Source organism: Herpailurus yagouaroundi, unplaced genomic scaffold (assembly GCF_014898765.1).
Source record: "Herpailurus yagouaroundi ecotype Mexico unplaced genomic scaffold, PumYag 181, whole genome shotgun sequence".
Taxonomy (NCBI): Eukaryota; Metazoa; Chordata; class Mammalia; order Carnivora; family Felidae; genus Herpailurus; species Herpailurus yagouaroundi.
The window spans coordinates 20,286,082-20,302,265 of record NW_024412412.1 but is presented as its reverse complement, the minus strand read 5'-3'; the positions used below and the strand labels follow the sequence as shown (position 1 = coordinate 20,302,265).

General features: G+C 40.4%; 2 protein-coding genes across 27 annotated transcripts in view; one reads left to right on the top strand and one right to left on the bottom strand.

Moving 5' to 3' along the window:
- The window catches only part of FGL1 (fibrinogen like 1), a 53,022-nt gene extending 44,262 nt beyond the window's left edge, over positions 1–8,760 (bottom strand). The window contains exon 1 of one of the 2 annotated variants that reach the window (XM_040490054.1): positions 8,606–8,760. The gene's annotated coding sequence lies outside the window, so the exon portion shown is untranslated. The remainder of the gene's footprint in view (positions 1–8,605) is intronic. The other variant, XM_040490056.1, reaches the window with a different exon arrangement.
- Positions 8,761–9,042: 282 nt separating this feature from the next.
- PCM1 (pericentriolar material 1) overlaps positions 9,043–16,184 on the top strand; it is an 83,028-nt gene continuing 75,886 nt past the window's right edge. For 2 of the 25 annotated variants that reach the window (XM_040490043.1, XM_040490035.1), the window contains exons 1-3: positions 9,048–9,353; positions 10,899–10,967; positions 13,907–14,070. The gene's annotated coding sequence lies outside the window, so the exon portion shown is untranslated. Of the gene's footprint in view, positions 9,354–10,249; positions 10,484–10,898; positions 10,968–13,906; positions 14,071–16,184 lie in introns of all 25 variants that reach the window. The other 23 variants (XM_040490038.1, XM_040490040.1, XM_040490042.1 and 20 more) reach the window with 20 other exon arrangements.

Here is a 16,184-nt window from a genome sequence, read left to right as displayed (position 1 = left end):
TCCCATGCAGACCATCTCCTATAAACAACAATAGAAGTTATCTGTATAAAAACAAGTGTGACCACAATACCCCTCTACTTAAAAAGTCTTGGTGATGCTCCATAGTCAGTAAGACAAAATCCAGTTTCCTTCCTGTGGTGATCCAGCCTCAGTGTCAGTATCTTGACATAGTCACGTAGTCCCTATGGTTAAAGCCATCATGATTCGGCCAACTGAGTATGGTGTGAATGTTTTGAAATCTATGCTAAAATGGGAGTGCAGGATGGGATTCTGAAAACATGGAGGCCCAAGTCAATATTAGCACAAAGCCTTAGTTGTAAACTTAGTAAGTATAAACATTTATATATCACTTACTGCGAGCCAGGTACTATCTGAATACTTTCTGTGCATTTACTCATTTAATCCTCATAAGAGTCCTTGAGATATGTATTATTATTTTTATTGCCATTTTGTCAATGAGGTAAATGAAACACAAAGAGAGCAACCACTTGCTCAAGGTCACGTACAACAGGATTTGACCTGAAGTAGTCTTGCCCTAGAAATAGGCTCGTATGCACTTGCTATAGTGCTTTACTAGCTTTACACAGAGGTAGTGGAGTTGCCCAACCTTAGAAAATGATTACAGCCTGTGCAAGGATTTATGCTAATCAAAGACAAAGAGCGACAGCCCAAGCTGGTGGTGGCGGAGAGGAACAGCGACCTTAACCGGGACCATAACATTGTAAGAATCCTTGCCTCCACATCTTCCCAGTGCCTACAACTCCTCTACCCAACACACACACACAAACACACACACACACGCACACACACAGTCCATGGGAAGCTTCTGAGACCAGAAGCAGAATCACTACTGCAGAGAATAATAGTGGCCCCAGATATGTGGGAATAACAAGATGAGTGCAGTGTAACAAAGAGCAACAAGAATGAAAACCAGGACCGATCAATCTGTAAAACTGGACACGGTCTCTGTTCCTCTCTGCACTATGGGTTTGGACTGAAGACTGGCTCTGAGAACTAACTTAGCCACCCCCCACTCCATTCTTGATGGCTGGGGGTGGAGATGTCAGGGAAAGGCAGATGTCTCTTACAATTTCTGCTAATCAGGATAATGAAGAACAGTATGCAATTGATTTTAGCATCCAAAGACATAACGCTCTCAGAGCTCCATGCTGAGGAAATGAGTCAGACTAATATCAGTGCAACAGAGGAAGAGCATTTTAATAGTGGGTCTAGCTGGGATAAGCCAGAGGCAAGACCAAGAAAACAAAATTGTTCTGTCAATGAAAAATTAGTGAAGAATTTGGAGTTTTCATGGGTAACCTAGGAGGAAAAAGGTCAAGAGGGGGAAGTGGTAAGACTGGGGAATAGGATATGAAGAAAGAATGTGTCAATATGACAGGGAGTTGGATAAAAGGCAGCCAGAGAGAAGTTCTGGGCTACGGCCAAAGATCTTTAAAGAAGAACAGGGGTGTCCAAATAGCTGTGGTATAAATTTCTCTTCCTTCTCCCCTATCTTATACCGTTAACTCCAAATTTTCAGTGGAACACACTATACCACACAGGATGCCTTGTTTCCATGGGATTTTGAGAAAACAAAGCAAAAGAGGTTGTGTTCTGCCTTGGAAATGATGTGGGATGGAGAAAAAGAACTGCCATAAGAAGCCAGACTCGAAAGAAATCACGAATTCAGCAGAAGCAGGAAATAATAGGAAAACAAACAAAAAGCCATTAGCTCCAAGCATTCTAAAAGATGTCCGCATTGGGATTAGGTTTCCTGCTGTATATGTGACGGAGATATGGTTACTCCAACAGTTTTGAAGACTTGGGGACACTCGGGTAGCAGACATTTGAATTAGGTAAGTAAAGTGGGTATGTTTTCTATGCCACAAACTTACATGTTTATTTTTCTAATTGGATTTCAAGACTGTGTTTGATAGGCTTGAAGAGATTACATGTTTATTTTTCTAAATGAATTTCAAGACTGTATTTGATAGGCTTGGAGAGACCTAATCTCACTCCTGATCCGTTATGTCACACAGTTAGAGTCTCTCTCCTCCCAGGGCTGCATGTGACTTCCAGGGCTTGTGGTGGGCGAGCTTTGCACAGTGCCACTATAACCACCTGTCTCTGCTGTAGCCATGGAGCCTTCCAGGCTCTGTCGTCGGTCATCAATCCCCACAGATTGTACCTTCCTCCTCTTCCTTTGCAGAGATGCAGGGCAAAGCAAAAAATTCTTTGAATTTCCCATCAGTTCTTCCTTTTTCCCCTCAGGCAAATTGTGAGGGGTGGAAAGCGCTCAAATTTTAATCTTTTTTCTTATGTCTGAAACTTGTATCTTTTGTTTCTGGTATTTGCAGCTGTGACAATCCTTTGTGGAGGCAACATGTGGCTGGAACTAGCCAGGATAGGGGAAAACAATATATAAGAAAAAAGTATAAACTAATACCTACAAATGTTGTTCAGTTACATTTGCTTTATATCCTCCCTTCCTCCTTAGTTCAAATGATTCTTTGTAAAATGACCATCCTGCAAAGTAATGAAAATGTATTTTCTTCCATTGCTAATTTCTTCTTGGATCTATCATTAACTATCTAAAAATTTTAAAAGTTGGGTACTCTGTGTCAGGCATCAGCAAACTATGGCCCATGGGGTAAATTGGCCCACTGCCTGTTTTAATATTGTTTTTTAAGTTTATTTATTTTGAGGCAGAGAGTCCAAGTGGGGGAGGAGCAGAGAGATTGGGAGAGAGAGAACTCCAAGCAGGCTCGGGGCTTGATCTCCTGAATTGTAAGATCATGATCAGAGCCAAATCAAGAGTAGGACACTTAACTGATTGAGCCACCCAGGTGCCCCTGTTTTAATATTTTTAAATGGTTGAAAAAAAATCAGATGATTACTATTTTGTGACATGGAAAAATCATATGCAATTTAAATTTCAGTATCCTAAAATAATGTTTTATTGCAACACATTTATGTTCACCCATTATATTTTGTCTGGCTGCTTTCACCCTACAATCACACAGCTAAGTAGTAGGAACAGGGACTGCGTGGCCCACAATACTTACAGTATTTAATATCTGGCCTTTTACAGAAAACGTTTGTCAATCTCTGCCCTACCTATTGTCAGGATTTTACATTTTTCCTTATCTAGGTTGGACTGTCCATCCTGCCACCCAATATCCCCCAGTTTTTAACCCTGAAAATTATTTGGTATTCTGGTGGTAAAGAAAGAGAACTCTAATCTCTTTCCTGGTTAATCTGGGTTCACATATGTTTTGTCATTTTTTTTTTTTCCTGAACTTAGAATCACCCAGGTGCCCCTCACATAATTGTATTTTCAGTAATAGGGTTTTCAAAGTAAAAGCTGAGGATTAATTTTCATACTTTTCCAATATTCTTCATCTGCATTAAGAAATCTCTATCAGCCTATATTTCCTTATTTTGGGAATCGTCCCACCTAATTGCCTGATTTCTCTCCTTAATTAACAATCTTTATCCAAATATATTTAATACTTTCAATCTTATATGCTGTAGGGGTGATAGGAGGCTAGGAAATAAGGTATAGATTATTTTCTTTGTACTTTTAAATTATTTTTTAACTTTATTTATTTATTTTTTTGAGAGACAGAGAGAGAGAAAGAGAGAGAGAGAGAGAGGGAGGGGCAGCGAGAGAGGGACAGAGAGAATCCCCAAAGCAGGGCTTGATCCCGTCAGATCATGATCTAAAGTCAAATGATAGATGCGCTCAACCTACTGAGCCACCCAGGGGCCTGTTTTTTATTATATCCTTTTATTTGACCCCCTCCCAACGTGATATGTCCTGGGAAGCAAGCATTCCACACAGAACTACACTATTGCAGCTCTGATGAGGTTTACATTGAGTAGCGCAAGTGGGGTAAATATATAGACCTTTCAAAAATACATAGAGAAAAATGTAAGAAACAGGGTATCGTGGTTAAGACTCTACAAGAGCTGAGCCATGTAAAGACTGATGAAGAGCAAATATGGACAGAATAGTCTGAAATACAAGGGTACATGTATTGAATGAGTGACTTTTGAAAGAAGAGGACATAAACTGGTTATGGAGGAAAGGGCAGCTCAGACTGGGGTAAACACTAACATTGTATGTGGAGAGCAGCAATTCGGTATTTGGAACCTAGTCATAGAAAGTCTGAAGTGGCAGTAATGAGAGATGGCATGGTAATTAGATAGGGGGAGAATGGAGGAAAGTAAGAAGAGCCTTGAAACATTATTTATGTATGTGGATTTGATATAATTAGTTGATACGATTATATATAGTAATTAATTGATTTAATTATTCATAAGTTTAGGTTTTTGAGCAAAAGAGGTACCTAAGAAAAATCCTGAGTAGCATGATTTTCTCAATGCAAAGGTCAGATCAGCGCTTCTCACTCAGGAGCGCTTTTGCCCTCACCCCCTGCTCTACCCTCCTTGGGTGGGGGGTATTTGGCAATCTCAGAAGACACTGTTGGTTGTCACAATTGGGGAGGCGGGGTGCTACAGGCATCTAGTGGGAGGAGGTCAGGTGTGCAGCTAAATATAAAACACAGGACAGCCTTCTACAACAAAGAATCATCCAGCCCCAAATGTCAATCATGTCAAGATTGAGAAACTCTGGGCTGGATTCAGGGAGAGAAGTAAAGTGCTTAGATTTTGCCCAAAAGTATAAGAACTAGGTCACAGTTCTTCAAGTGATCCCTTGTTTATACAATTTCTTCAACCATTGAACCCACAAATCTAGTATGAAGAGTAAAGATAAAATCATTTAAGTTCAAACTTAGAAATATTCCAAAATTAATTTTACATTCTGCTCTTAAGACGTGTTTCCACTCACCAACAGGGATGAATCTCAGAAACAATGAACGAAAAAGCAAGTCAAGCAAGAATATATTCAGTATGATACCATTTATATAAGGTTTGAAAACAGTGAAACTAAACAATATATTATTTGGGGATATATACATATAGCTATATGAAAAAATGAAGGAATGATAGCACCAAGATCATACAGAATAATATTTATGTTTGCAAAGGGGAATGAGTTTGGAGAAAAGCACAGGGGTCCTTAAATAGATTGATTATATTCTATGTTTTAGGTTAGGTAGTGGGTTCTTGGGTGTTTCTTTTGTTATTATACTTTATAATGTACATAAATGTCATATATTCTTTTGGGTGTATAAAAAATCACATATAAAAAGAATCATAAAATTCAGTATAATAGAAGGGTGGACACTAAAGATTTTTTTCCTTTAAGTTCTATCACCACCTGCAGGTTAAAATTAGGTACTGCGAAAACAGTTCTTTTCCAAGGCCAAATTAGTGAGTATCAAAATACAGTAAATGAACTCTGCAAGGCATTTGGGATATAAAGAACTCCCAAAGGCAGGGTTTTTGCTCTCACCGTACGTAAATCCATCTGTGGATAGAGAACACTGAACACATTAAGGAGATAAATGAGATAGCACAAAATGTTACACTGTAAGCATCCCCTGGTCAGTGTCAGATGGCAGATCAAAAAAACAGAAAAAAATGCCATTTTACACAGCATGACAACTGACTCAGTTCGCCATCAGAATCCAACTCCTTGACTTGATTCGTTTTGCTACTACCTTAGGCCAGGCCTTAATTACTTCATGCCAGTTAACACCCACGGAGCCTATTGCTCTGCTCCTCCCTCTAGCCTGTTCTAAACATTGCCGCTAGATTAAATTCTTTAAATAACTACTTCATTCTATCATTGTTTTTTCCAAAGCCTCACTGCGATTTTACACTATCTACAGAACAAAGCTCATTCTCTTCAGATTGATAGTTAAGATTTTCTACGGTCTGTAGCAAATATACAGATACCTGTTCATCAGTCTTGGCTATCCTCTCTTGCCTCCGCATTCCGAAACCCGTAAGAATCCTCTACTTCACCCAGGCTGGTTTCTGCATTATCCATCACTAATTCTGGTTGTACTATGTGGCTGAAATGTGCCCCTTTCCGCTTACGCCCCCTCTCTCATGTTTAATATGTGTATTAAGTTGTTCATAAATGTGGGAAACTGAGATACAGTTTCAATGTGTATCTCTGAGAGGCCACACATGTCCCCCATCCACATTTCCCCCAGACTGTTGCCCCTAATTTCATTCTACACAGAAATCCTGGAGCCATCATTATCTTCGAAGCAATATATCAATATTCTCTCTCTGAATTCCCAAAGCACTTACTGTCTGTATCATTTATTTGCCATATTCATACACTACTGATACTAAATCGATTCATTTGCACTAGGTTTATTTTCTGAATTAGATGTTAAGTTTTTGGAAGTCTGGAATAATTTTATAGTTTTTCAGGTTTTTTCTTTCCTCTGTTCTCTGCTAAGATCAGTAATGCTCATATTTGAGTTGGAGGGTCTCTTTTACTTTTTTATTAAAAAAATTTTTTTTAATGTTTATTTATTTTTGACAGAGAGAGAGACAGGGCATGAGCAGGGGAGGGGCAGAGAGAGAGGGAGACAGAAATCCGAAGCAGGCTCCAGGCTCTGAGCTGTCAGCACAGAGCCCAATGCGGGGCTCAAACCCACAGACTGAGAGATCATGACCTGCGCCCCGGAGCGTGTCTTTTTTTTTTTTTTTCAACGTTTTTTATTTATTTTTGGGACAGAGAGAGACAGAGCATGAACGGGGGAGGGGCAGAGAGAGAGGGAGACACAGAATCGGAAACAGGCTCCAGGCTCCGAGCCATCAGCCCAGAGCCCGACCTGGGGCTCGAACCCATGGACCGCGAGATCGTGACCTGGCTGAAGTCGGACGCTTAACCGACTGCGCCACCCAGGCGCCCCGCAGAGTGTGTCTTTTAAATACAAAAATTTCTCAGACTACTCCCCTCACTAAACAGGCATAATAGTATTTTGACATTTTTTAGAGACCATAAATTTAAAAGGCATAATGACAATGTTGATTTCAGTAATGCTTTTAAATTCATTTGAATGGTTTTAAGGAGAGTAGCTTCTACATATTTAAAAATAAAAACCTGTATAAAAACAAAATGATGATAGTGATAATAATAATGACAACTAATGTTTTGGAGCCTTACCATGTGCCAGTAATTTTTTCCACTCATTCTCTTAGTTAACCAAAAAATCCCTCCAAAGAGTACAGTAGACCTCACTTTCACCAAGGCTCTACCACTTGGAGCTGTCAGAATTTTGGTAATTTACTTAAATTCTTGCTTGTAAAATGGAAAGAATGCAGAATCAATCTCTTCAGGATAGTTGGGAAAATTACGAAAATCACAACAGAGAAAATGTTTCACTTGGGCCTTGTACAAAATAAACACTACTTGAAAAAAAAAAAATCCCTACAAGGTAGGCAACATGACTGCCTCCCTTTCATTTTACAGATGGGGCAATTGAGGAAAGGATAAATAATTTGCCCAAGATCTTAGAGTGGGGGAATTAAAATGGGGCCCAGGGCACCCTGTCCTTTGGATGCCCACAGCATTTTGTATTCTTACAAGACAGAATTTATTTATACATCCTATTTTTCCATCATTCACTAAAACATGAGCCCTTCAAGAGCAGGGACTATGTGTTACCTAAATAATTATCAATGTTAGACACACAGAATGTATTAAAACATATATGACAAATAAAGTCTCATAGCAATGAGACTGAGCCTGGGTATAGTTTCAGGAAGAGCTTTATTTACCTGAATTATGTATTGAGATATGGTTCTATTAACTGGCTTTTGAACAATTTCTGTTGGTTATGAGAACAACTTGTTGGAACCTAAATGTCTATTCCTCCTCCTTCTATTTTGCTTAAAACAAACCCATCTCACAAACTGTCTAAAAATAGAATGCCCTTGCGCTCAAGTAAAACTGAAGGTGTTTTAAGTTTTCAGAGAGGGACACTGAAGGCCTTAAAAGTCACCATCACATTTTTCGTGTGTATGTGTTGAATGTTAAGAAGGAAACAGCAGGCCCCCAAGAGAATCATGAGTGCCAACCCCCAAATCAGAAAACCAAGACCTAATACCTAACCTGACTGCAGTTTCAACACCCCAGAAATGTAACCTTTAACCAGTCAACCTGGAATTACTTGGTCAACAGGTTAGTAATCCATCTGGTAGGCCTTTCTATTCTACATAGGAAGCCAACCTTGCCAGAAACAATGCACTCTTTGCTAATAATTTCCTTTTTCCAACCCTTCTGCCTTTACAAAACTTTCCTTTGCTACCGCTCCAATAGATCTCCTTTCTATTTGGTACATGGGATGCTGCTCAATTCATGAATTGAATAAAGCCAATTAGATCTTAGAATTCACTCAGTTGAATTACGAATTTTTATGGAGAACCTATCAATTCATTCTCGACAGAGGTACCGATGAGATAGGAGCATCAATAAAAAGAGAATTCAGACACTAGTTTTAAGCGAAATCTCCTTCTACTAAATTTTGATTGAAATCATCTGGCTCTTCCAAGAAAAAACTGGGACATTAGTCCAAGGTGGTGTTCATTACTAACATTTAGGATTCTCCCGCTGACTAGCTATATACAGTTAAGTGGTTTGGCCAATTAACTTCCCATGATTAATGCCTACCGTGTAAAATCAGGACTACATCGTAAAGGCCCTTCTGTTTCCATCTCTTAGTAACTCGGATGTAGGTGTACAGTGAACAGAAGAACGACTTTCGTCTTTTCTCCTCTTTCCGGCTAGAGTCCGGAGCAGGCACCCACACGAAAAACCAGAACGAGCTTCCGGTTTTCCAGCTAAGGAGGGGGCTCAATCTACTTCCGCACAGGCCCGGAGCCTCCCAATCACAGAGCAGCGCCGGGATCTCACAGCATGCCGGGATTTGTATTATCCCTCTCGTGGAGGAGGTGCGGGGCGCGGGGTTCATAAACCAGGATCCAGTTGGCATTCTGGGATATGTAGTCTCTGGTTGTTCGTATAGTCACCGCCAGGCTAAAGAGCCCGAGGTGACACCAAAGACTTCGGCGGTCACATGACTCCAGCCTAGAGCGTCGATCGCACTGCGGCTCCCGCCCCGGCGAATTCTCGCCCCCGCGCGGCCGTTGCCGAGGAGACGGCGCAGTCTCACGGCGCGTTGCCCCCTCTGCAGTCCCCCCGCCCCTCTTCTCCCACCACAATGAGATCCTAAGATGGCGGTGGCTGCGGCGGTTGGCGCCGACTAGCTAAGGTAGAGAAGGCGGCCATTGGGCCCTAGGCAGCCAGGGAACTTGTGGGCCTCCCTGCTCTGGTCTCTGAGGGAGGACCTCTGCCGGTGGCGGGTCGCAGGGCCTGGCCGCCACTCCACCCTTGGCAGGAGGGGCTGCTTCGTTTACAGGTAATGCTGCGCGTCCCCAGCCCTTGGCAACCGAGGGCAGCGCGGCGCAGGGGCGGGAGAGCAACGTCTCTGGGACACTTGACCCTGTAGGCCCTGGCCTCGGGCCCACACCTCTCTGTGGGTTCCTGGGTTTTCACGCCCCTTTCCCCGGGCCAAACGCCGCGATCTCCGGGTGAGCACCTAGGGAAGCGTTAGCGACTGCCGAGCCCCCTTCTTGCCTCCGCGCCCCTCATTTTCTGGCTCCGGAGCGGGGGGCCGCCCTGCGTCTCGTGTGCTACGGAACGACCCTTGCAAGTGGAGGAAGCGGAGCGGGGGCTGTGGTTTGGTTGCCAGGGACAGGGCTCGAGTTCTCCACAGCTAGGGGCCTTAGTGGCCTTAGTGTACGTGACTGCGCCCCCTCCCACTCCACTCCCAAATTCCATCGTGTGACGCTCTCGGTGTCCAGAATTTTGGGTGCCGAAGGCCAGGTGCGGAGCGACGCGACTTTCGGGTTGGGATTTTTGAGTAGCGGATTTTTGCTGTCTTGGGTATTCTTAGAGCAAAAAGGCTAGGGGTGGGGTGGGGAGGCTTTCCTGACTTTGGCAAAGAGGTGGTTTATACTTGTGAGAGGAATGTTGGTTAATTTAGCAACCCCCCTCCCCCCCCCCGCATTGTTTCCCTTCTGCATGTCCAGTTAGAAAGGGCCTAAGATGGGGAAAACTAAATGCCAAGTGGGATTCGGGAAACATCGCTTGCTTTGCAGAAATGGTGTTTGGGGATTGGATAGTAGGCCCTGCTAGGGAGGCGGGTCATCCAAACTTTTCATCCTGCGGCTCACTTCTCGGGAGCTCGTCTTCTCTGATTTTTTCTTTTTTTCTTTATTATTCCCCCCCCCCCCCTTTTTTCACCGGTTTGAGGTCTGTGTCATGTGCCTTATGAGTAACGGATCGTAATTTGGCGCTGGAAGAAGCGGGCTTTCTGGGCGCCCCTATCACCCCCGCCTCATAACTGCTTTCCAGACTCCGCCTTCTGGTATTCTCTGGTTACCGGAGTGGGTGTTAGAGAGCTTCGCGTGCACCTGCTCTTTTCTTTCCCTATCACCTTCCCGGTGAGAGTCCTGGAAACCATTATAAGGAGTTTTTGAACAGAAGGTAAACATGTGTGTATATCGTGACAAGGTTATTTTCTTTTAAGTAGCTAGCTTTCAAGTAAACCTTTTTTCATCATTGGAAATGCAAAGCTCTAGAATAGTTTCAATGGCAGAAAGTTAATGACTTGATTTTGGCTTGGATGTTTACATGAAAATTAGGGTGATCATTTTCATTATGCACCAAAGTAGATATTAATGTATCACATTGTTGTTTGGAAGATTTAATCACTTAAGTATATCATGGTTTTCCAAGAGGATTAAGGTAACCAGTCTAAAATATTGCTAAATTGGATTTTTCCTTTTCTGTTCATTTTTATAAACATGTTTTAGGCTATAAATATAGTATTTGTTATTCTGTACCTTATAGTGTAAGTAAAGAATTTACTAAAGTGACTTTTTTTGTTTTAAATCACAAGCAGGCAACAGCTTTGAAGTGTGAAGCAGAGAAGGAGCCGTTTCTGAGCTTTAAAACTAGTTTTAAACAGGTAATTTGACCTAATTATGTAGGTTATTGTCCTTTGTGTTATAGTTGAAGACTATATAGTGGAGACTGCTGCATGGTTGAGGTTCCTCTCTACTTAGTAAACAGACATTCTGGGTTTGCTGCCCTGTTTGCCTTGTTTTTTGGCATGCCACTTTGGTCTGCCTCTATACTTTTGCCAGAAAAGAGCCATGTTATTCCTAATTACTAAATAGTGGAATAGTTGAAGCACTGCATTTTGAATTGTCTTTGTCTTCACAGAATATCTTCAGCCCATTTGTGTTTGAATTTGTCCTGTAACAGCTATTGGATAGCCTCTCTTTCCAAATCCACTTAATCTTAAGTCATTTTCTATAACTTTTCTATTAATTGACTTTCTATTTTTTATTCACAAATTCCTCTACTTATTTAGGCTTGTGATATTTACTCTTGACTGAAGTTTTGCTTTTTTTTTTTTTTTTTTAGGGATCTAAAAGTACTTTAAATGTTAGTTTCTATGCTCAGTGCATTGTCAGATGCTGGTTATTTAAAGATATTCTCTGACCAGCAAAAAAAAAAAAGTCAATGAAAGTTCACTTAGGAAAAGTTAAGTAATTGTTTCCTAAGGACAGTTTAGAAATTAAATGATTAAAGGATGAGGGTCAGAAGAAATTTTTCTTAAAAAGCATTTTAGAAATAATTGCCCTTTTAAGAAAAATGTCAGAGTCTGAATTTAATTCCATTGTTGAAATTGTAAGACAACCCATTTTCAAAATAGAATATATCCTTGCTTTCCAGGAAAGCAGATACGTCCTTAGCTCCCTTATGATCTAAACCAACTATAGTGAGAAAATACAGATTGGCAGTTGACTTGTATCTTTATTAGTATTCTCAGTATTTTTGTTAATTGGGAGACTAATAGCACAAGAAAAATTGAACTCAGGAAAGGTCAAATGTGAGTGTGCATTTCTTTTTTTTAATTAAAAAATTTTTTACTGTTTTTTTTTGAGAGAGACAGAGAGAGAGAGAGACAGAGGGCAAGCAGGGAAGGGGCAGAGAGAGAGGGAGACACAGAATCTGAAGCAGGCCCCAGGCTCTGGGCTGTCAGCTCAGAGCTGGATGCGGGGCTTGAACCCATGAGCCTCGAGATCATGACCTGAGCCAAAGTCGGACACTCAACCGACTGAGCCACCCCAGGTGTCCCGTGAGTGTGAGTGTGTATTCTTTAACACTAGAGTGATATAGTAGGCATTTAGTAAATAAAAAGAACTATAAAACCAGTTATAAGACAATTTTCTTTTTAACATGTTAGGGAAGATGGATAAGATGGAATAAAAATGTAGGGCAATTGTGTTAACTCATGTTAGAAGACCTTTGGTTTCCTCATTAGAGGATTGGGCCATTTGTAAAGGAGACAAGTGTATTTGACACTTGGGAAAAATAGAAAAAGTATTTGGAATAATCGCACTAGGGAATTCATTAAGAAGCCAACAGAGTACATAGCAATACATTCATCTTACAAATTTAATTGAATGCCTACAGTGTGTGACTTAATGACAGTAAAGTACCGGAGATATGGCAGTGAGAAACAGACGAGGTACCTTATTTCATGGAGTAAACCTACATTTTGAAAGTGTGCATTTGTGTTTGTATAGTGTAATATGGTGTATCTTAATAGTGGACATAGCCAGAGCCATTTTATAACTTTCCCTGCTGTCAGACAGTTTATGAGTAGAAACAAAGAGAGCAGGTACTGGGTTTTATCACTAATTGATAGAATGAGCAAGTAGGTGAGGAAGTCAAAGATCCTTGCAAGGCATTTTTGGAATGGGTTACTTGGGTTTGTGTTTGGGGTTGAGTAAGGAAGCAAGAAGTTAATGGATTCTTAGAAGAATGACCAAGGGACTGGAAGTTTGCAGCAGGGTTAAGAGCGGGTTCTGCAGGAACGGGCAAGTGAGAGAAGTAGAATGCAAGGGTTCAGGATCAGAAGGAGGGATTTCAGAACTTGAGGATCTTGAACAAATTATCAGTCCAGAGTGAAAAAGGCATTGGAATAGAGAAGATGAGATGGACGTTGGGTCTCAAGCCACAGTCTTAGAAAAATCAGGAAAGCAGGAAATGAGGTGAAGAGTGAAACCATGAGCCACTTGTTACCAAGAAAAGTGCAAGATTGTCTTGAGGAGGACAATAGGAAGTGGTGTCCAAGTATGGGAGAGTGATATTTTTCATGACTAATTTGTTCAAAAGAGGAAGGTTAAGCATTAAATAAGAATGGTTTGCAAATGTGATCCTTTCCTCATGAGTCTGGAAGACCAGGAAGAGTAGTACTCCTTTTAGAAAAGATTTCTAAGGAAATAGTGCTTTTAGAGGGACTTGGGATTTTGTTGAAGCAGAAGAAGTAGGACTATTTGGGAAGAAAGGGAAGATGTAGGGAGTTTGTTTGTAATGGTCCAGTGGAAAGGGATGACAGAAAGCTGTTACCAGTGAATACTGGTAGTGAAGACTGAGATTGCAGGTTGATGGTGGTAGCAGGGCCTACAGATTATTTGGGTGTTATATGTAATCCATGACAAGGAAGTGATAGATTTTGAGTATAAATTGTAGGGAGGGAGAGGATTTAGCAAGCAGAATTTAACTGACCTCTGTTCTCAGTTCTCTGAGCAAGGGTATATTTTGTTGATGTGAAATGTTCTGTGCAGAACAACTATACCATAAAATAGACTTGATGCAATACCTAGTACATAGTGAGGTGTAATAAAGTTTTTGTTGATTCAAATTGTTATATTTTGTTGTAGTCTTTTTATCCCCTTTCCCCCAATATCTTAAGTTTTTTTTTTAATTTGAAGAGGGTAATTACAGAAGATATTTTAAATTCTAGAAAATTATGGAAATTTTAAGAAAATCTCAAATTGAAAGTGCTGTGGAAAAGATCCTGTGTGATTTTTTTTTTTTTTTTTTTTTTAGGTACTTGACCATCTTAAGTATGGAGAAGAAATTGAGAAATTCCTCAAATGAAACTGATTAAACAACACATAATACCAAATACTTAAGCATTTTCTTCTCCGTTTCCATTAAAAGTGCTTAGTACAATTGGACACTGTATGAAGACTTTCAGAACAGTGTACCAGGTATTTTTATAATTAGTAAAAGAAACACCCCAAATAATGCAACCTTTAGAAAAACTTGTACAAATATATACAGTACCACTTTTGGTTATTTTGTGACTCCAAGTAAATATTTAGAAAAAAACTGTACTTCCTATATTTCTAAAATAATTACAATTTTCAAGAAGGTATTTCCAGAGATGGTTAGGAGTGATTTAATGCTATGTCAGAGATGATATCTGAATTTGAAGATTTTAGAAAAATAATTTTTTTTCTTCAGCTGATTAATTTCTTCTTTATATTCTTATTTCAAAGGTTAACCTTAGGTCAGTCATAGGTATTTATGTGGTAACTAATACTGTAATTATATATATGTATATATGAATAATTTTGTATAGTTAAGAATCTTGCAACAGGATTTTCTTCAGAAAGATCAGTCACTGAAAGTTTATGAATTGCCATAGTATTTTTGCATTTCATATCTTTGCAAGATAAGGGAGCCAAAAAAGTTCTAAATAGTCCAAATGATACCTTAGCAAAAATAACCAAAATGTCAAAAAATAGCTAAATGAAATTTATTTGTTGCAACTTAGTTTAGTAGGTCATAGGATGGGTGGAAGTGCTTGTTTAAAGTAGAAGAATTTTATTTAAAAAAAATTTTTTTTTTTTTAAATATTAAAGGGGCACCTGGGTGGCTCAGTCGGTCAAGCATCCCACTTCGGCTCAGGTCTGATCTTTCCGTTTGTGAGTTCGAGCCCCGTGTGGTGCTCTGTGCTGACAGCTCAGAGCCTGGAGCCTGCTTTGGATTCTGTGTCTCCCTCTCTCTCTGACCCTGTCTCTCTGTGTCTCTGTCTCAAAAATAAATTAACATTAAAAAAAAAATTTTTTTTTAAGTAGAATTTTACTTTTATCCCCCTTTTTCCCATACCATCATCATCCATCCCTTGCACTGATTGTTTTCCAGTGGCTTCTTCACATTTTCTGTTTTATTGTCTTTCTATGAAATCTGCCTGGCAAAATCCTACCTTGGATGGATTCAGTGGAGTATTTTGGCCAAGGCTGATGAGCACAGCTGGGAAACATTCACACTGCAGATAGGTGCTCTCAGTGAATGTTGCCTGCTCTCACCTGAATCCTTAGTGCTGCCCACAGTCATTCTCCTTTATTCTTCTGAAATCTCTCAGACCCTGCCTCTCACCCTGACATTTAAGGCTCAGTCCTTTCTACTTCACATCTCTTACAGATGCCCTCCTCTTCCTACGAACAGATCTGCTAACCAGCCTCTATCTACTTTCTTTCCCTCCTTTCCTCTGGTTTCAGTAAAAGAGGTGTTTTCTGCCTATCTTAAGCTAATCATTTTTCTTACACCTGGGGTCCCAGTTGCTCCTGATTTTTCAGAGACCACCCACTATGTCCTTTCTTTTCTGCATCTTCAATATCTTCCTCTACTAGTTCTTGCCCAACAAATTTTAAACATGCTTTTAACAAAACTGTCTTCATGCCCATCTCTGCCTGCTTCCCTTCATAGACTGATTTCCTTGAAAAAAATTACCTAATGACCTCTTTTATCCTTGTCCCTTCCCATCAATAGATGCATTCCATATATGGGATTGACCCTCACCACCCTGCTGTAATTGCTCATTCTAAGGTCTTCAGCAACCTCCTTGTTGCTAAATCCAAGTGGACGCTTCTCAGTACTTTTTTAACGTGACAAATATTTGGCATTCTTACCAGTACTCTCCTTCTTTATACACTTTCCCCTTTTCTAACACACGCTCATTTCACTCCTGTTTTTTTGTACCTTTTTAGTGTTCTTTTCCTCCCTGTCTCTTAAATATCAGTGTCCCTACAGTCTCTGTCTTAAGGGCCTTCCTTTTCATCCTCTCCCCAAGCCTTTTGTTCCACTTCAAGTGTTTTTCTGACTAGATGCCTTGCAAGTCTGTCTCCAGCCTAGATTTCTTGTCAAACCCAGCACTGCTAAAACTGAATTTATCATCTTCTCTCAACAAAAACCTGTCCTTTCTCTAGTTGCTGTAAACGTATCCTCATACACCCAGTTGTTCAAACTAGAAACCTAGGACTCAGTCTCTGACAGCTTTCTCACTGCTTCATGTTCCACATCGTAGTAGTCACGAAGT